The sequence below is a fragment of the Protopterus annectens genome, chromosome 7.part1, assembly GCF_019279795.1.
Source record: "Protopterus annectens isolate FY-2018-M chromosome 7.part1, PAN1.0, whole genome shotgun sequence".
NCBI lineage: Eukaryota > Metazoa > Chordata > Ceratodontiformes > Protopteridae > Protopterus > Protopterus annectens.
In genome coordinates, this window is record NC_056740.1 from 127,545,189 (window position 1) to 127,567,086 (window position 21,898).

A 21,898-nucleotide genomic window follows, 5' to 3' on the forward strand; every position below is an offset into this window, starting at 1 on the left:
GCATGTAGCCCAGGCCGGTATGACCCTGACCTTGAGTAGCATCTTACCCTCACCAAGAATGATGCCACAATATGAAGACAAGATGATCAATTTCAACAATTGGCTTAAGTACTGGTGTCATTCAAAGGGGATCCAATGCCTGTCAGCTTGGGATGATATGCTCGACAAGCCACAATGCTTCGCTAGGGACGGCTTGCACCTGTCACCCCTGGGCTTTCGGATATTGGCAAAGGCTCTTGCTACCTCCATAGTGCCTTTCCTAGGCAAGGCTCAAAAGACAAACCCACCTCCATAGGTATCACAAGGGATAAGAAACTAAGAGTAATGCTACTCAACGCCAGAAGTCTAAACCTCAAGATGCACGCACTCGAAACTCTCCTTAGCATGGAGAACATCGATATCTGTGCAGTAACAGAAACCTGGTTCAGGGCTCCCGAGAGCACCCCAGCACTACCAGGTTACACCTCATACCATGCTTTTCGGCCCCAAAACTTGGACCGAACCACAAAAGGAGGGGGAGTATCGATATTCATCAAAGATACCCACACCTCCAGGTTGGTGGCAAAGCACGAAGCATTAGAGACTATCCATGTGCAAAACAGTGGGTAAAACTGCCTTCCAGTTTATAGCCTGCTACAGACCACCCTCCCAAACCCAGGAACCCCACTCGGCCTTCTTGAGAACACTGGAAAATATGAAGGTCTCTCCAAACACCATTATATTGGGCGACTTCAACTACCCAAACATAGACTGGGAGCATTACTCTAGCTCCAACACCCTAGCCCAAAGGTTCCTAGAATTTATAAACTCAAATGCTATGGAACAACTTGTTACCACTCCCACAAGAGGGGAAAACATACTGGACCTGATCATCACCAACATGGGGACTCTATGCTCCAGACCAGAAGTGCATCCCTCACTGGTAAGATCAGACCATAAACTAATCTCACTGGATATTCACATCCCGATCCCACCCCCTGCCCAGAAAACCACAGTGAAAAACTTCTCTAAAGCAAACTTCACACTCCTCAAAACTGAGGTGGAATCCTTCAAAGCCCCCGGGCCTGTGGAAAATACGGCCCAGACCGCAGAATCCTTTATAAACGCATTCTATGAACACCTTCAGGAATGCATGGATCATGCGATCCCAAATAAAACCAAGACCCAATCCTCCAAAGGCAGACGTCCTGTCTGGTGGACCCCAGCCATAAACAAACTATACAATAGAAGGAGGAAGCTACTAAATGATAGAGCAAAATCCCAAAAGGGAAGGCATCACTGATCAGTATTAGCAAAACTACGGGCACACATAAAATTGTCTAAGGCTAGCTTCGAGAGAAAAATTGCACAGGACACTAAGGATAATCACAAGGCTTTCTTTAGTTATGTTAGGAACCTGGGTGGTAATTCCCAGATATGCTCAGAATTAGTCCAAAATGAGAAAAAATGCACCGAACCCACAGACATTGCCAACATGCTAGCTGACAGGTTCAGTGCAAACTTCTCCTCCCCCTCTCCACCAAAAGGGCAAATATCTATCCCAGCAGAGTGCTGCCCCCTGACATCTCAGATGCTTAGGTAAGAGCTGCCCTCTCCAAAGTAAAAAACACAGCATCAATGGGACCAGACGGTGTCCCGCGCTGCGTCCTACATAAACTCCAAGAACACCTAAACCCAAACATAAAACTACTGTTCAATCTCAGCCTTACTACAGGATATGTGCCCAAAGAGTGGCGACAGCAACAGTGGTCCCTCTCCATAAAGGTGGTGCCTCAACGGATCCTGGAAACTATCGCCCCATAAGCCTGACTAGCTTGGTCTGCAAAGCTATGGAAAGGATCATCATGGACCTCATAAATAAAGATATTGGGGACCTACAAACACTGGATCCTACCCAGTTCGGCTTTGTTAAGGGCAGATTCTGCCTCTTAAACCTGGTTGATTTCTTTGAAACAGCCACCAAGGCCATTGACGAGGGGAAGGTGGTCCACACAGCCTACCTGGACCTCGCAAAAGCCTTCGATACAATACCCACTCGGGCATTATAGATAAGCTCACCAGCTTAAATATAAACCCCTATGTCACTAGATGGATTGCAAATTGGCTCAAGGACAGAACCCACATGGTTAGAATTGCTGGAGCCATGTCAGACTCCAAACCAGTTACAAGTGGTGTCCCACAAGGCTCAGTCCTGGGACCTCTCTTGTTCGGTATATATTTCTCGGAGGTACAGGCCAACACGGAAGGACTGTGGCTGACCAAGTTCGCAGATGACTGCAAACTGGGCGCCATAATAGACTCTCCAGCCGACACAAGCATCCTCCAAAAGGGCCTCATAGAAACAGAAAACTGATGCCAGAGCCATGGCCTCAAACTAAATGCCAAAAAGTGTATAGTCATCCCCTTTGGCAAAAACAAAGTGCCCACAAATTACCACATAGGTGGTACTCCATTAAGTACAGAAGAAGTAATTAGGGACCTGGGGACCCAAGTTGATAGCAATCGCTCATTTGACAACCACGTGGCCAAAGTGGTTAGAAAAACATTTTATATAGCCCACCTAATCATGAAGGGATTCACATCTAGATCAGGGACGCCATCGTGCCTCTTTACTCATCCCTCATCAGGCCCATAATTGAGTACAATGCCCTTTTGGGATGTACCTTACCAGACACCAGCAGCAACTGGAAAGACCCCAAAAGTAGCTCACCAAGAGGATCAAAGGGCTCAAACAGATGCCATATGCTGCCCTGTTAAAGAAACTCCAGCTCTACTCAGTGGCATACCGCCTGTTCAGAGGCGATCTGTGCCTGACGATAAAGCCATGTCCAACCCGGAATTAATGGACATGCTGCACCTCAGAAAATCCAAATCCCATCGAAGCTACGCTACCGAGAGACTTGAACCTCAGCACTGAAATAAATAGGACATGCTGGAGGACAGATTCATAACCCAGAGGCTCCCTTCACTCTGGAATAAAATCCCAGTCCAAGTTAGGCAGAGTCCTCATTGACTCTCTTCAAGAGGAATCTTGATGAGTGGATGGGAGATCGTGGGTTTACGGGTATCACTTCTGTGTCACTGTTAGACAGAGGCACAGTATACTAACCTCGAAAAAGGGCATAGCAAAATAAATTTAAAATGGGTGGCGAAAGCCAAACACATTCTGGCTAGGCTTATAAATGCCCTAGGGCAGATAGCCTAGTATGAACCTATGAACCTAACAGTTGTGTAAAAACTTACCATAACCTTAGATGTTCTTCTCTTCCATGTTGCAGTATTCATAACAGTAGGGAGTTGCTGCCTGCAGCGCCACCTTATGGCCAGTATACCAAAGTCTTTGCTTCAGGAGGGTACGTGTGACGACTCTTGTCAGGGCCATAAACTGACTTAGGGTATAAAGGTGACGTCTGCATGCACCCTCCTCAGAATGAACTGCTGCACACAGTAGTACTCCTGTGTACAGAAGGGTCCCAAGGGAGCCCTTAGAATTACATGTAGGGTACAGTCAGTGTAGCAGGAAGTTTGTGTTGAGTGAAGAACTGGGTTAAGGTTATGTTCCCAAGACAGCATGGTATGTAAGCTGGTATGGTGCATGCACATTTGTTGCATCCTTTATGAATGTGCACCTCATTCTCCCAGCATATTTGTTTTATGTTAGAAGATTTCAACACTGTCCTTGGACGATACTGGTTAGTATAAATGTCCTGTTTTTCTTATCTATTTTTTTATTGTACACTGTTATAGTATTGCAAAGACAAACAGGTTTGAATGACTATCATCTCACTGTATCTACTTTTCTGGGTAATGAAGTTCATAATTGCATAACTTTATTTTTATTTACTGTTCATAAATGGATAGAAAGACATTACATTTGACTATATGTGGGTTATACTGTTGACTAATTGAATATTAATGGACTGGCTAATCTAATTGGAAAGTACAAGTAGAGTTTGATAAGGGGCTCAGTCCACATTTTCTTCTGCCAAATCTGTTTGTTTTGTTAGTAGCACAACTGGTAGAATGCTTGCTTTTGATGCAGAAGACTAGGGTTCTACTCCCCATGAATGGATTGCTAATACTGTACTGTGTTGCACTTTTAAAGGGAGTGGATGCTGCAGTCCTGAGAATGTCCTCTTTGGCGGAGATACCTAGTAACTATGAACTTATCAGTTTGCCCTCCTTCTATATTGCAGTATTACTAACTTATTTTTTAATGCAACATAGGCAATTTATTCCTCAAGGGCAACAGGCACTTTATCTGCAGACGAAACAATGAAATATTAAGTTGCTTGCTAGCAGCAATCTGTTCATTAGTTATAGATTTTACAGAACTCTTTAATGTGGAATTACTTAGATGACATTTACTTCTGCAGAGAATGTGCATATTTATTGATACTGGTGGATTGTACAAGTTTGAGTAGGCTTTTATGATGGAAATGTTCTGAACTGGGCAGTTTTGTCATTACTGGTTCATGTGTTTTATTTCTTTGCTTACTGGAAACATTTTTAAAATAAGTTTAAAACACGATCTAACAAGTGTGCTATATTATACAAGGAATGTAATTTAATACAATGAGGAAGGTGTATCAGAGAACATGTGTAACTTTCATGTGCCAGATGCATTTTCTATAAATATAGGTTTTCATGCAATTTCAGTGGCAGAAAATTTTGCTGTTCATGCTAAGCCTCTTTTCATTGTAAGATTGTATTGTTTATTAAATGGCTGTCTGTGTTTGTGCTATTTTAGCTTAAGCTTCTGTGCACAGGGAGGAGAGAGGTTGCTATTCTACTTTTCTGAGTTGTAAGGTTTGCTCGCCTACCCAGAGTAAATTAAGCTGTTTAGATTAACCTAAGCAACCCTTTGAACCAAGGCACATAGGCTTCTATTTTCTGAAAACATGATTTTTATAGTAAAGTATGTGTGAAGGAGCAACAGATAAAGCAGGTTTATTAAAGGAAATTTCCATCTTTACTTGCAGTTTAAACTACATTACAAGGTATCCTTTCTTTTATGCATTTAAATAATTAAAGAAAATGACTGGACTGGTTTTCTTGGGAAGTGAATGACTGCAGTGGCTTTTTTGGGGTGTGACATACCTGTTGGCGTGGCTTGTAGGGGTGTTTCATGAGTATAATGTGGGTGGGGCTTAAGGGGCACCAGAGCACTAGTTTGCCTAGGGCGCCATATCAGCTAAGGCCGGCCCTGCCCACCCCCTGCCCAGAAAACCACAGTGAAAAACTTCTCTAAAGCAAACTTCACACTCCTCAAAACTGAGGTGGAATCCTTCAAAGCCCCCGGGCCTGTGGAAAATACGGCCCAGACCGCAGAATCCTTTATAAACGCATTCTATGAACACCTTCAGGAATGCATGGATCATGCGATCCCAAATAAAACCAAGACCCAATCCTCCAAAGGCAGACGTCCTGTCTGGTGGACCCCAGCCATAAACAAACTATACAATAGAAGGAGGAAGCTACTAAATGATAGAGCAAAATCCCAAAAAGGGAAGGCATCACTGATCAGTATTAGCAAAAACTACGGGCACACATAAAATTGTCTAAGGCTAGCTTCGAGAGAAAAATTGCACAGGACACTAAGGATAATCACAAGGCTTTCTTTAGTTATGTTAGGAACCTGGGTGGTAATTCCCAGATATGCTCAGAATTAGTCCAAAATGAGAAAAAATACACCGAACCCACAGACATTGCCAACATCCTAGCTGACAGGTTCAGTGCAAACTTCTCCCCCCCCTCTCCACCAAAAGGGCAAATATCTATCCCAGCAGAGTGCTGCCCCCCTGACATCTCAGATGCTCAGGTAAGAGCCGCCCTCTCCAAAGCAAAAACACAGCATCAATGGGACCAGACGGTGTCAGCTCGGCCCCTACATAAACTCCAAGAAGAGCTAAACCCAAACATAAAACTACTGTTCAATCTCAGCCTTACTACAGGATATGTGCCCAAAGAGTGGCGTACAGCAACAGTGGTCCCCCTCCATAAAGGTGGTGCCTCAACGGATCCTGGAAACTATCGCCCCATAAGCCTGACTAGCTTGGTCTGCAAAGCTATGGAAAGGATCATCATGGACCTCATAAATAAAGATATTGGGGACCTACAAACACTGGATCCTACCCAGTTCGGCTTTGTTAAGGGCAGATTCTGCCTCTTAAACCTGGTTGATTTCTTTGAAACAGCCACCAAGGCCATTGACGAGGGGAAGGTGGTCCACACAGCCTACCTGGACCTCAAAAGCCTTCGATACAATACCCCACTCGGGCATTATAGATAAGCTCACCAGCTTAAATATAAACCCCTATGTCACTAGATGGATTGCAAATTGGCTCAAGGACAGAACCCACATGGTTAGAATTGCTGGAGCCATGTCAGACTCCAAACCAGTTACAAGTGGTGTCCCACAAGGCTCAGTCCTGGGACCTCTCTTGTTCGGTATATATTTCTCGGAGGTACAGGCCAACACGGAAGGACTGTGGCTGACCAAGTTCGCAGATGACTGCAAACTGGGCGCCATAATAGACTCTCCAGCCGACACAAGCATCCTCCAAAAGGGCCTCATAGAAACAGAAAACTGATGCCAGAGCCATGGCCTCAAACTAAATGCCAAAATGTGTATAGTCATCCCTTTGGCAAAAACAAAGTGCCCACAAATTACCACATAGGTGGTACTCCATTAAGTACAGAAGAAGTAATTAGGGACCTGGGGACCCAAGTTGATAGCAATCGCTCATTTGACAACCACGTGGCCAAAGTGGTTAGAAAAACATTTTATATAGCCCACCTAATCATGAAGGGATTCACATCTAGATCAGGGGACGTCATCGTGCCTCTTTACTCATCCCTCATCAGGCCCATAATTGAGTACAATGCCCCTTTTGGGATGTACCTTACCAGACACCTGCAGCAACTGGAAAGACCCCCAAAAGTACCTCACCAAGAGGATCAAAGGGCTCAAACAGATGCCATATGCTGCCCTGTTAAAGAAACTCCAGCTCTACTCAGTGGCATACCGCCTGTTCAGAGGCGATCTGTGCCTGACGTATAAAGCCATGTCCAACCCGGAATTAATGGACATGCTGCACCTCAGAAAATCCAAATCCCATCGAGCTACGCTCGAGACTTGAACCTCAGCACTGAAATAAATAGGACATGCTGGAGGGACAGATTCATAACCCAGAGGCTCCCTTCACTCTGGAATAAAATCCCAGTCCAAGTTAGGCAGAGTCCCTCATTGACTCTCTTCAAGAGGAATCTTGATGAGTGGATGGGAGATCGTAGGTTTACCCCGGGTATCACTTCTGTGTCACTGTTAGACAGAGGCACAGTATACTAACCTCGAAAAAGGGCATAGCAAAATAAATTTAAAATGGGTGGCGAAAGCCAAACACATTCTGGCTAGTCTTATAAATGCCCTAGGGCAGATAGCCTAGTATGAACCTATGAACCTAACAGTTGTGTAAAAACTTACCATAACCTTAGATGTTCTTCTCTTCCATGTTGCAGTATTCATAACAGTAGGGAGTTGCTGCCTGCAGCGCCACCTTATGGCCAGTATACCAAAGTCTTTGCTTCAGGAGGGTACGTGTGACGACTCTTGTCAGGGCCATAAACTGACTTAGGGTATAAAGGTGACGTCTGCATGCACCCTCCTCAGAATGAACTGCTGCACACAGTAGTACTCCTGTGTACAGAAGGGTCCCAAGGGAGCCCTTAGAATTACATGTAGGGTACAGTCAGTGTAGCAGGAAGTTTGTGTTGAGTGAAGAACTGGGTTAAGGTTATGTTCCCACAAGACAGCATGGTATGTAAGCTGGTAAGGTAGAGGGGTAGGTGGGGGGGGACTGAATACTGCAACATGGAAGAGAAGGACATCTAAGGTTATGTTAAGTTCTTACACAACCATTCCATGTCCTTCAATTCACATGTTGCAGTATTCATAACAGTAGGGAGAGTACCAGAGCTTTTAGGTATGGTTCTGAGTGGAGGATTGAGTTCCCTGGGGGGTCAATGAGTCCTTGGAGGATGGACCTGGCAAACCCTGCCCTAGCTCTAGAGACTAGGTTCAGTTTGTAATGTTTGGTAAAGGTGTGAACAGAAGTCCAAGTGGCAGCTTCCAGGATGGAAGCGTACTCAATTCTTTTGAAAAAGACAGCTGAGGAAGCAGCTACCCCAGTGAAGTGAGGTTTGACTTGACCGTGCAGGGATTTACCATGGTAAGAGCAACATAAGGTAATGGATTTTGAAATACATGCAGAGATGGTTTGCTTGGAGGCTGCCTTTCCTGGAGCTCTCGGGTGGACGGAGATGAAAAGTTGATCTGACTTTCTGATAGGTTTGGTTTTGTCTAGGTAATACTTCAGTTGTCTGTGGGCATCCAAGGAATGGAGTCTCCTTTCTGAGGAATTTTGTGGTTGAGGGTAGAAAACTGGCAGGTTAATAGTCTTGTTTAGTGAAAGTTCATTAACCACCTTTAACATGAAGGAAGAGTTGGTCCTGACAGCAACTCTGTCCTTGTGGAAAATAAGGTAGAGGGAGGTAACCATGAGAGCTTGTATCTCAGATACCCTCCTGGTAGATGTAAGGGCCAGTAGTAGCACTGTTTTCAGTGTGCATAGCTTCAGGGATACTGAATGGGCTGGTTCAAAGGGTGGCAATGTACGTTTTTCTAGTACAAAGTTCAGGTCCCAAGGGGGAGGGATAGGTTTCCTGGGAGGCCTGATGTGAAGAACACCTTTGAGGAAAAGTTTGACCTTCAGTCTGGAAGCCAGAGGAGGGGAGATAGGCAGACAGGCAGCAATGGCAGATAAATGCACTTTGACTGATGAGTATGTAAGTCCTGAGTGAAGTAGCTCACACAAACCGGAAAGGACCATAGGTATAGAGGTAGTTAGAGGGTCCTGTTTATTTTGTTAACACCAGTAGGAGAATCTGTTCAATTTGAATACACAGTTTCTCCTGCTACTAGATTTTCTAGCCTCCTGCAGAACATTGAGTACGTCCTTTGAGTATAGGTGTCTGTAGGGGATCAAAACCCTATCACCCATAAGGTTGATTTCAGATTGTTCACCTGAGGGTGTAGAAGGGATCCCCTGTCCTGTGTGAGCAGGTCTATTTGGTGGGGTAACCTGTGGTGATTGCCCTTGGATAATAGGTGTAGGAGGAGAAATCAATGCTGTCTTGGCCAAAAGGGGGTCACCAGTAGGATTTTTGGGTTGTCCCTCTGTATTTTCAGATGGACGTTCTGAATTAAGGTGAAGGTACATTCCCTCCCAAGAGAAGGAGAAGGCATCCACTTTCCACGCTTGTGGATGCGGATTCCTTGTGCAGAATTTGGGCATTTGTTTGTTCTGGGCGAAGGCAAACAGATCTGCTTGTAGAATAGCCCACCTGTGGATTATGTCCAGAAATACTTCCCTGTGAAGCATCCATTCGTGACTTGGAGCTGAAGTTCTGGTCAGGAAGTCTGCCATGACATTCTCTGCTGAAGGGATATAAACAGCTACCAGATGAATGTGGACAGATACTGCTAGGTTCCAGATCTGGATTGCTAGGCTGCACAGAGGGTAGGATTTTGTTCCCCCCTTCTTGTTTATGTACCTCAGAACTGTCATATTGTTTGTGATTACTTTCAGGGCTCCTGGCTAAAGGGCTGATTGGAAGGTTAGTAGGGCCAAGTGTAAAGCCCTCATTTCTTTGATGTTGATACGGCCCTTTTGTCTTGGGTTGGGCCAAGTCCCTTGCACCGAGAGTTGTTTTTGGTTTATACGTAGCACTGCCCCCCACACCAGGTCAGAAGCATCTGTGGAGACCTGTTAGAGGGGCGCAGGGACCTGAAGGTGGGTCCCTTGGTTGAGGTGGAGAGCTGATATCGACCACTGGAGTTCCTTCTTCAAACACTGAAGTAAGGGGAGGGGGATGTCCAGGAGCTGGGAGTGTTGGCTACATAAGTTTTTCAGGACCCACTGGATTTTTCGCATGTGTAGTTTTGCCAGAGGCAACACAGGTATGAGTGAGGCCATGTGGCCTAGAACTCTTAAAATTTCTCGAGCTAGCAAGGAAGTGTGGGAAAGAAGGTTTTGGAAGTATAGACAAAGTTCTAGGATTCTTTGTTCTGGAATGAAGGCTTTCATTTTGTCTGTTCTGATCCTGCACTCCAGGAAAACCAGGTCTTGGGAGGGGATCAGGTGAGACTTTTCATGGTTTATGGTGAAACCTAACTGACATAAGGTGGAGATTACCTGTTGTAGATGATGTAGGAGGACTGGGCGGTCTTGGTGAAGAATGAGCAGGTCGTCCAAGTATGGATATATCTGAATACCCTGAGACCTGCAGTGACCGATGACGGGGGTCAGGCACTTTGTGAAGACTCGGGGAGCAGTAGAGTCTCCAAAGAGCAAGACAGAGAATTGCAAATGGCAACAGCCTATTGCAAATTGGAGGTATTTCCTGTAATCTGGGTGAATAAGGATGTATAGGTAGGCATCCTTCAAATCCAGGGCTACCATGAAAGCCCGAGTTAGAATGAGTGGTAACAGCATTGGTAAGGTAAACATTTTGAAACTGGGAACTTTGAGAAAGAGGTTTGTTTAGAAAGGATAAATCTAGGATTGGCCCCCATGGGCCATCCTTCCTTGGTAGCAGAAACATTCTGGAGTAAAAGCCTATGTTTCTTTGATGGTATGGTACCTTGATCTAGAAGTTGTTAAATGATAGGGGGGAGGTGGGGTTGGTTTGCAGGTGGTTGAGGGATACCACAAAAGGTGGGTAGCATCCACCAAGTCATGAAACAGCCTGACTGAATGATGTATCCGTCAGGAGGGAAGGGAGAGGGTGAGACGGAGGGAAAGTGGGGTGTTTTGGTGCAAGGGTGGGTAGTCACAGAGGAGGTGGTCTGGAGTGGTCAGACTGGCCTCGAAAGGGCGTAGGGGATGAACTGGTTGGAAATCTTGGAGTAGAGTTTTTGCTGGTTTGTCTGCATCCTTTTGACTGTGGAGCAGAGTGAAATGACTGCCTTCTGACAAAGGAAGGTATTTATGGATAACTCCTGTTGTATCTTAGTATAGGAGACACCAGCAGGTGTTTAAGGTTTTGCAGTTCCTTACCCTTTTCTTGAATGGATTTTAGAAGAGTTCTGCTGAGGCTTGTCCAAACAGAGCCATATTATCCATGGGTGCATCCAACAATTTTGTTTGCACATCCATGGGCAGGGGTTGTAGTCTCACCCAAGTATATCGCCTCAAGACTGATCCAGATGCAGCAGACTTAGATGAGGCTTCCACCGCATCATAACTGCACTTTGAGTGCCTAGTTACTTGGGATGCAGTGAAGAGGAGGGTATTTATTTGTGCTTTTATGGGAGAATCTGGAGCCTCAGACAGTAATGTGGAGGCCTTGGTAATGGTATCCAGGACATATCTAGCCATATGTGTTTGGCAGATGAGAGCTCTAATAGCCAGAGTAGAGGAGGTATAAACATTGTTCCCTAGTCTGTCCATGAATTTACTGTCCTTGCCTGTTGGATAAAGCGCAGTCAAAGGTAGTTGCCTAAATGATTTGTCAGCAGAGACAATAACCGCTGGCTCTGCTGGTGGGTTCTTACAGAAGTATTGGGTATCCTGAGGGACCTTGTAGAATCCCTCCGGTCATTTGGAAGGTGGTGGTTGAGAGTCAGGGGATAGAGAAGCAGCCAAGAAGGAATCCTGAAAGGTAGGTAGCAAGGGGGCCACTGCTGAAGGAGAAGGTTGCTCCATTTGTAAAAGGTCAAAGTACCTTTTCTTGGTGTCAGATACTTCAGATGCCTGCCATTTCCCTCAAAAAGGAGATTGTGTCTCCAAAGGGGATGTCTTCCCCTGGAGACTCAGGAGTAATGGAGTCTTCCTCCTCTGGGGTGATGAAATCCTTTGGGGACTCTATTTGGGACTCATATGAAACAGATTCATCTGAAGAAGAGTACTCTTCCTCTGATACCTGTAAAGTAGGTAGAGGTGAGGGGGCTGGTGGGGCCTGTTGTGTCTGTAAGGCCTGAAAAGCCTTAAAAAGACATTGAGGAAAAACTTCTCATCCAGGAACTGGTTGGGTTTCAGTGTGTTTAACTTTTTTGCTTTTTCTTTAAGGGAGTAACTGGTGGGGACAGAATTGGAGCAGACGTCTGCCTGGGTGGAAGTGAAGCAGCAAGGCCCGCCAACTGACTGAGACGTGGTTCCCCTCTGCCATTAGGACTTGATGGCTGAATAGCCTCAGCGGACGTACTAAAAGTTTCCGCTACCCCAGCTTCCACTGAGGTTCCCAGGCCTGGCTTGGAAATAGATGTCTGAGAAGATGCTGGGCTTTCATCAGCCTCAAGATCCTTCTCGGATGTCTGAGGTGCAGTGTGGGATTCTGGCCTAACTTTCTTGGCCTTCTTCCTTGGTGGCTCTTCGGACGGGCTTACCCCCCCCCTTCCATACAGAGTGCAAGACGTCTGAGTTTCTGATTTTCTAAATACAATTTTTGTGCAAGACGGCTAAGAAGGGTTTTTGGGACGAAGGATTTGCAAATAGGGCAGAATGTATGGTTGTGGGCTTCGCCTAAGCAAAAAACACACTTCTTGTGAGCGTCCTTGTGAGGAATTTGTCTCCCACAAGTGCATTTCCCTTTTCTAGCTGACATGCAAGACTTAATAATCAAAGGTAAGGAAAAAACCCAACAGGGCACTTATCTGTATCGGCAGAAGAATGGTCGCCTGGTCTAGAGACTTTTAACGGTCATTTGAAAACGTCTGCTTTCTGGCGAACAGGAGTCACTGTGGCAAGAAAATTCTGAGGGTGTGTGCAGACGTCACCTTTATACCCTATGTCGGTTTATGGCCCTGACACAGGATGTCGCACGTACCCTCCTGAAGCAAACACTTTGGTATACTGGCCGGAAGGTGGTGCTGCAGACAGCAACTCCCTACTGTTATGAATACTGCAACATGTGAATAGAAAGATATATTACTATTATATCATCATATAATGTATTATTATATTATATTATATTACTTATTAGTATGGGGTAGGGATGCAAGACGGAAGCCTTTTCTTACACAGAAAAACATCCAGGCCCGGCTAAAATTTGCAAAACAATAGAAGTCTCTCAAAAACATGTAGGAAAATGTGTTCTGGTCTAATGAGACCAAGGCTGAACTTTTTGGACACAATTTTCAAAAGGTACATTTGGCGCAAAAAACAACACTTCACATCACCAAACGAACACCATCCCCATGGTGAATGGTGGCAGTATCATGCTTTGCGTTTGCTTTTCTTTAGCTTGAACTGGGGCTTTAGTCAAGGTGGACGGAATTATCCACAGTTCCAAATACCAGTCACTTTTAGTCCAAAACCTTCAGGCGTCTGCTAGAAAGCTGAAGATGAAGAGGAATTTCACCTTTCAACACGACAATGACCCTAAGCATACATTCAAGTCAACAAAAGAATGGCTTCACCAGAAGAAAATTAAAATTTTGGAATGGCCCAGACCTAAATCCAATAGAAAATCTGTGGGGTGACCTGAAGAGGGCTGTGCACAAGAGATGCCCTCGCAATCTGACAGATTTGGAGCATTTTTGCGAGGAAGAGCAGGCAAATATTGCCAAGTCAAGATGTGCCATGCTGATAGACTCCTACCCAAGAAGACTGAATGTTGTAATTAAATCAAAAGGTACTTCAACAAGGTATTAGTTTAAGGGTGTGCACACACAAAGCATTAGTTTAAGGGTGTGCACACTTATACAACCAGCATATTGTAGTTTTTGATTTTTTATATTTTTTCCCCAAACAGATTTGTTTTTCAGTTGAATTGCACAAGTTATAGGTCATATAAACGGTGGGAAAAGTTTTGAAATGATCTGTGGTCTCATTTTTTTTATATCACAAAAAAACTGTGATTTTAACAGTGGTGTGTAAACTTTTTATGTCCACTGTAAATACAGAGTGGAGTACTTACAAATCTGGATTAACGAGGATCTGTAGGACACCTGCACTTGTATCTATGTGTGTGTGTATATATGTATGTATATACATACATTTTATATATATATATATATATATATATATATATATATATATACACACACACACACACAAAAAAAACAGAGATTTGAGCAGTTTGCAAAACACTAGAAGACTTATCACTATTTTGCACATTTTGTGGCAAAGCATTCTCAATACTAGAGGCAAGTTTGTTAAACGCTTTCTCTGTGGCACCTACGGTAAATGGAGCTCTCTGAATCTAGATGTTCTCCCGGATTCTCAAATTTTAAGTGGAATTTCTAACAAATAACTTCTTTCTAAATGGATGGCAGTACCTGTCATTCATTGGTTAGAAAATTAGGTTATTAAATAAGAATTTAGTCCTAACCTTCACTGGTATCCACATAGTTTTCTCCAAGGTATAGTGATGATAATGATTATGATGCAGATCTATACAAATCTTAGTACCCTACACTTTATGGTCAGCAGCACAGCTGTAATGTGTGGCAAATTAAGTGCTATAATAAGCAACTCTTGCAATAAAAGCTCCAAGGTATCCTGGAGGACTGTGACTGAGTGCTACTGCTAGGCCTCTGGTGTTTGGCCCGGCCGAGGGTTGCCCTGGCAGGGATGACCCGGGTGTGATGACTGCAACAGTGAATACACTCGAACATCTACATTTATGGTAAGTGTACACAACTGTACTTTCGACATCATCTGTATGAATTCCTCAATTCAGAACTTTCTTACTATTCTATAAAATTCACCTTTTGATCATTTCTGCACGTCTGTCTTTACATCCTTCTTTCTTCTTTGTTTCAAGTTAAAACAATTTGTGAAAGTGGTGTTGCATATCTGACCACCAAACTAACAGGTAGCTCCTCCCTAGGATCTTACTTTTAGAAAAACTCATTTTACTACCCTTTATAGCCAGCCCTTCAAACTGATTTGAAAACTCTTGACTTGGAAGAATGTTTTACTTGCTGATCTGACTTTGGCTAGCTGGGTATCTGATCTTGTAGGCTTTGATGGTGAACCATTCTTTTTCTCATTTTTCATAGGGATGGAGTAATCCTTCTGTTACCGAAAAAGTGTTTTCTAAATTTACCTTAAATCAGTGTATTCATATCCCTGTGTTCTTTCCTAAACCTAAACACAGAGGTGAGAGAATCATGGGATGCCCTTCCATATCACTGTTGCAGTATTCTTTACTATAGGGATTCCTTGTCAAGCGTAGCCCAATGTCTGGCCAGTATGCCAAAACCTTAGAATTTTATAGACGTTATATGTCACACACATGCTCCCCAGTCAAGGTGTAGGGCAGGGCATAAAGGTGATGTACATACCTCAGAACTTCTTTGTTGCTAGTCCAAATGTCGTCATTGATCATCAGTCTGAATGCTGTTTCTTCTTTGCTGATTACCGAGCTGTGTTTCAGATAAGTGCCCCATTGGGTCTCTTCTTATCTTTTCTTTCTTTTTAAGTTTTGGGTATTTACAGGTCATCCAGAAAGGGAGAATGTCAGTGTGGGAGGCAGATTCCCCATAAGGATCATCACAAGCAGTGTCCCTTCTGTTTGGGTGCTTCTCACGACCCAGACTCCCCATACTCTGGAATAGACTGCCCATACATGTCAAGCAGAGTGTCTCCTTGGCCCTCTTCAAAAGGAACCTTGACGATTGGATAGGAGATCGGAAATTCACCCTGGGGATCACGTCAGTCGCTCTGCTAGACAGGGGTCCAGGGAAGTAAATATTGTGGGAAGAAATATCCCAGGAATTGTTATGGCTAGGCTTGTATAGGCCCCTAGGGCCAATAGCCTAGTACCAACCTATGAACCTACTGATTCTGAACACATTCTTCATTTCACACTATGAATTTGTTTTATCATGTCTAGTTACTAACTAATAGAAGACCTTAACTACAATGCTATAAAATGAAAAAAAAAGTGTTTAGTTTTTTTTTTTTTTTTTTTTACTCACCTCAGTAGTGTTTGACCTAATGGCTCTATCTTGTTGACAGTTAACAGCGAGCATGCTGTTCTCTACACAGTATCTTTGTTGCACAATATTTCAGAAACATACCGCACTCTACACCCATGTCTAGTCAAAAGTTACTAATAAGAGCACTGAACTTATTTCTTTCCAGCAATCTGAACTGCACTCTTTTCCTAATACTATGTAGACCTCTGCAGTTATCACTTATCAAATATTTTAATTTGAACAGCACTCACTACAGCTAACTGCAGGTGCAACTCATTTTCATGCTTCAGATTAACACTATATAAACTGCTTTGACCACACTTTGGTTTTCAACAACCTTAGAAACGTATACTTTTTTCCAGTACAGTTCTTAAAACATTTATTAAAAAGCAGGACACCTATCATGAACATTTCAAGTGCACAAGCATTTACAGTGTCTTATATTTTTGTTACACTGCATTGCCACATTGCTTCTCTTTTTTCTATCAATTGCTCTGGCAGTGTATATTCACTTAATTTTTGATTTTCAGCATTTTGTTTGACTCCATTTTACTTTACACACCCATTTCATCAATTTTTTTAACTGTATAATTATAATTTATTTGCTCTCAGTACATTCACAGCTTTTGATATGCTCAAGTCTGTTTTTGTTAATAGCTTGCCCACTGTTTTATCTTTTCTTAAGCAGCAAACACTGTAGTTCTGACCAACTTCCAGAAGGTCATTCTCTAGAAAGCAAACATAGCATAGAACATGAAACTTTACATAGCTAACCCATTACCACTTACTCTTAAAGATATATACTCCTTATCCTAAAACTAGAAGGTTGCAAGACCAAGGCAGGGTTTATTCTGTCAGTAAATCTCTCAGTTTTATTTATCACCTTTTGTCCTGCCTGTCTGTCGAACATCTGTCCCCTTCTGGCCAACTGCCCCATTTGTTTGATGTCATCTGGAAGGAACATTATTCAGACAAACATTAGGGGTAGTTTGAGAGTTTTTCCTTTTGGGCCTATTATTTACCAGTGGCTGATCGAACTGAAGAGCTTAAGGGGAACGTACAATCGACTGTTTGCACTGGTTTGCCTCTTCCTTTTGCAAGAGATGATGTGAACAAGTAGCCCTTCCCCCTCCCAAGCATGGGAAGTGTTTTTTCCCATCTAGATCAGAAAAATCGCACTTCTCTGTGAGTGCTCAATTGTTGATGAAGTCTGATTCTGCAGACGAAAACGCGTGTGATAAGAGCGTTAATGTTCCAGTGTAGTGTGTTTTACGTTTTATGGCTGGAGTTTAAGTGGTTCGAATAAAATAGTGTCTTGAGGCAACATTTTTCCGTTCTCCACTCTTCTTGTTGGATTCTTTTTGGATTTTTTTGCTCAATTGTTTTCTTACCCCCCCCCCCCCCACCCCTCAGGAGAGGAGAGAAGAGCAGCAATGCCCTTCACTTCTTTCTCTCTCTGCCCACCTCCTCTAGTGCCAGGGCTGCTAGTTATCCCACTGAGCCATGCTTGAACTGTAAAGCCTTTTGATCTGGTTCTGTGCTTTTTTTTCTACATAATACCTTACAGCATTATAGACGTATAAACAGTGCAACATTTGCTACCCTTTATTTTGTCATTTAGAAAAAAATATATATGACAAGTTGGGTATACTAGTTAGGAATAAAAGAGAGCTTTATTTTTGATGACATGCTAATTTTGTGGAACACTGTGCATGATACCTTAAACATCAAGTATATACTTCAGGAATTACTTCAGCTAAGGTAAATGCTACTAGACGCAAAGTCTTCTAGGATAAACATTTCCGATGATAAAGTTGTGTACACTTACCATAAGTGTAGATGCTTGATTGTATTCACTGTTGCAGTCCTGACTTGTGGGAGTTTCTGCTGTGAAAGCCCTTGGCTGTCCCAACTACCAGAGGTAATTCTTTCCTCCTTCTAAGGCTGGCAGGCACAGTAACGACATCAGTATGCGTGGGTATATAAGGAGTCAGCCTACATCATGAAATAATTTTTTTTCTTGTCCTCTAACAGGCAGGAGCCTCAAATGAGCAGTACAAAACTGAGGAAGGGGACCCCTACAGGAAGAGAGGCCAAGGTGGTTTCCCTTGGCTAGAAAACAGGTTATAAATTACTACATAATATGCTAAGGGAGGAAGGGAAAGAAAAATTACAGTTGTGCACACTTACCATAAATGTAGATGTTCGAGTGTATTCACTGTTGCAGTCTTTACAAAATGGGTTATCCAGCTCCCAGTAGCCCACAGTCGGCCAGAATACCAAAGTCCTTGGTACATGACGTCAGCTGCCCTTGGTTTAGGCCTGACATCAGGTACAAAGGAAGGCAGCCAACGCCATTTCTTCAGTTTTTCTTGCCTTAACTGTCAGAAGCCCCCCAAAAAAAAGGTTAGACCAGGGAAAGAAAAATCCAGTCTGTGCTCTAGGAAAAAAGGGGGATGGAAGGGGGGGGGGGACCAGGACTGCAACAGTGAATACACTCGAACATCTACATTTATGGTAAGTGTACACAACTATACCATGTTCATCGTGTTTCACTGTTGCAGTCCTTACAAAATGGGTTGATTCCCAAAGCCCAGGAAAAAAAAAACAAAAGGGAGGAGGAACACCCACTGTTTAAGGGTTGGTAAGGATACCCTGCAACACTGCAGTGGCAAAACCAGCCCTGGACTTAGAAAACAAGGGTAAATTGTAATGTTTAGTGAAATTGTGGACAGATGTCCATGTAGCTGCTTCCAGTATGTCCCTAGTAGGTACAACTCTTAAAAAAGCTGCTGAGGTAGTGGCTGCCCTAGTAGAATGGGTCCTAATACTCTGAGGCGGAACCTTGCCATGCTGTAAGTAACAAAAGTGAACACAATGAGCAATCCACTTAGAAATGGTCCATTTAGAAAAAGCTTTGCCCTGAGCTCCAGGAGCAAAACTGACCAACAACTAATCTGACTTTCGAAAAGATTTAGTCCTGTCTATGCATATCCAAGGAATGCAGTAACCTTTCCCCTTTATTCTGAGGATTAGGAAAGAAGGTAGGCAGGTGGACAGACTGGTTAAGAGTCAGGCTAGAAACCACCTTAGGCATAAAGGAGGGATTAGTTTGAAGAGAAACCCGATCCACATGGAAGATGATAAAAGGCTCTACTGCCATTAGGGCCTGCAGCTCAGAAACTCTTCCAGCTGAAGTAATAGCCAAGAAAAAGGCAGTTTTCCAGGAGAGAAACTTCAGGTCTGCTGAGGCAGCTGGTTCAAAAGGAGGCAGAGTAAGTTTCTAAAGTACAAAATTGAGATCCCAAGTAGGAGTAGGTGCCCTTCTGGGAGGCTTTAAATTGCTAGCTCCCCTGAGGAAATGTTTCATCAGGGGATGAGAGAAAATGGGATGCTCAAAGGAACAGTGAGCAGAAATAGCTGAAGCATGGATTTTGACAGAAGAAAAGGAAAGTCCACCATTAAGCAAGCCTGCCAGATGGTCAAGAATAAGAGGAAGAGTAGGTTGAGAAGGGTCTTCCCTTCTAGTCTGCATCCAAATGGAGAATCCTTTCCACTTATCTGTGTAAGATTTCCTAGTGCTAGGCCTCCTGGCCTCACGAAGGACCTCAACCACCTGTTGGGAAAGGTTTAAATTACGAGCCAAGCTGCCAAATGCAAAGTCTGAAGATGAGGATGCAGAACCCCCCTCCCCCCCCACCCCGAACCAAGAGACTTGGCATCAGGGGAAGATGCCAAGGCTGAGACTGGGAGAGACTGCGAAGTAGTGGACACCAGTGTTGCCTGGGCCAGGCTGGAGCTATGATGATGGCCCTTGGTTTTTCGTCCCTTATCTTTAACAGTACTTTGGGAAGAAGAGACAGAGGAGCGAATGCATAGATCGAGAGCTGTGTCCAGGAGAAGGACAGAGCATCCACTTTCCAAGCTTTGTTGTGATGATCCCTGGTGCAAAAGGTTGGAAGAAGGTGGTTGGTTGGAGATGAGAAGAGAGCCAACTGGGGGAGTGCCCAACGCTGAATGATGCGATAGAAGATGGTTTTGTTTAGTTGCCACTCGTGAGGATCCAGAACCTGCCTGCTCAACTGGTCTGCCAAGGTGCTGAGCCTTCCTGGAAGAAACTGAGCTATCAGATGAATGCCCATGGAAGCTGCTACGGACCATAGTATCATGCTTTGTCTGCAAAGGGGGTAAGAGTGCATCCCTTCTTGTTGATGTACCACATGATTCTGGTGTTGTCTGTCCTGACCAGAAGAGTACCAGGAGAGAGAAGATGTTTGAAAGCCATCAAAGCTGATGCCTGGATAGTTCAGTCGGTAGAGCATCAGACTTTTAATCTGAGGGCCCAGGGTTCAAGTCCCTGTTCAGGTGCAATGCAAGGCCTGCTGGACTGCCATCAATTCCTTCAGATTTATGTGCAAATGAACCCGTTGAGAGTTCCAAGTCCCCTGAATACATCTGCCCTCTAGATATGCTCCCCAAGCGTAGTCATAGGCATCTGTGGTGACAGTCTGGCTGGCAGGAGGTGGACAGAAAGGCAGGCCTTTGTTCTGTGCACAGGCTGTCACCCACCAGAGGAACTCTGTCTGCAGGCCGGGAATCAGAGGAAGTATCAAGTCTAAATCCTGAGTGTGTGGACACCAAAGGTTTTTGAGGTACCATTGTATACATGCATATGGAATCATCAGAATACATGAAGCCTTGAATCCCAGGGCTTGCAGGAATTGCCTTGCAGAGAGCTGGGCCATGCTTGCCAAATTTCTGAAGTAATTTGAAAGATGCATTTGTTTCTCTTGAGGGAGGAATACCATCTGGGTGGCTGTGTTCAGCTCGCTCCCAGGAATACAATCTCCCTGGTGGGTACCAATTTTGACGTTTTTTCATTGATGGTGTAAGCCCAAAGAGGTGAGAAGGTTCTTTACAAAGTCCAAATCCTTTAGAAGTTGTTCTGGAGAGTTTGCCTGAATATGACATCCAAGTAAGAGTAAATTTGAATGTTTCTTTGCCTGCAAAAAGCAATGACTGGAGCCAGGCATTTGGTAAAAACTCTGGGAGCAGTAGATAAACCAAAGGGAAGTGCGGAGAATTGGAAGTACCTGTTCTCCGCTCTGAAGTGAAGGAACTGCCTGTAGCTTTCCCTTATTGGGATGTGCAGATAAGCTTCTTTGAAATCCAAAGTCACCAGCCAAGAATCCTTGGCCAGCATTGGCAGCAACTGCTGAAGAGTGAGCATTTTGAATTTGGGAATCACCAGAAAAGTGTTTAGAATGGACAAATCCAGAAAAGGGTGCCAAGTGCCCCCTTTTTGGGAACCAGGAAACGCCTTGAGTAGAAACCCTGGCCTATCTGTAGTGCAGGAACTGGCTCTACTGCTCCCAGGTTTAGCAAAGAAGAAACTTGTTTTTCTGTTTCTGCCCTTTGATTTGGAGGGATATCTGGGTATGCTTGGTGGACAGGGAAGGTGTGAAAGGATAACTTGTAGCCTTGGGATACTACTTTGAGCAGCCATTTGTTGTCTGTGATGATGAACCAGACATCTGCAAAAATGGCTAACCTTCCCTCCAAAGAAAACTCTAGGTCCGCAGAGTCAGGCAGGGGAAGGCCAGAGTCACTGGAAATGCTTGCTTTGGGAAGTTTGCTTAGAACTCCCCAATTTTTAAGAGGAAGCCTGCCAGTGCTTAGCCTTTTGAGGGGTGGAAGTCGGTCCCCTAGAAGACCTGTAACCCCTAGGCCTAGTGCGACTCTGTTTACTAGGGTCAGGAAAAGTCCAATTCTTAGAAGGGTAATGTCTACTAAAACAAGGAGGCTGAACTTGCAGAAAGTCCTTAACAGTTTGCATAGATTTGGCCTTATCCTCCAACTTTTTCAACACCTCTTCTGCTTTGCTACCAAAAAGATTGTCCTTGTGCAAAG

At 44.0% G+C, this 21,898-nt stretch overlaps 1 protein-coding gene and 1 non-coding gene across 2 annotated transcripts in view; one reads left to right on the top strand and one right to left on the bottom strand.

Annotated features, from left to right (window-relative positions):
- Positions 1–21,898, bottom strand: part of PRKAR2A (protein kinase cAMP-dependent type II regulatory subunit alpha) — a 1,557,926-nt gene that overhangs the window by 345,940 nt on the left and 1,190,088 nt on the right. The window lies entirely within an intron of this gene.
- On the top strand, positions 20,284–20,356 carry TRNAK-UUU. The gene has a single exon. It is a non-coding gene; the product is annotated as a tRNA-Lys (tRNA).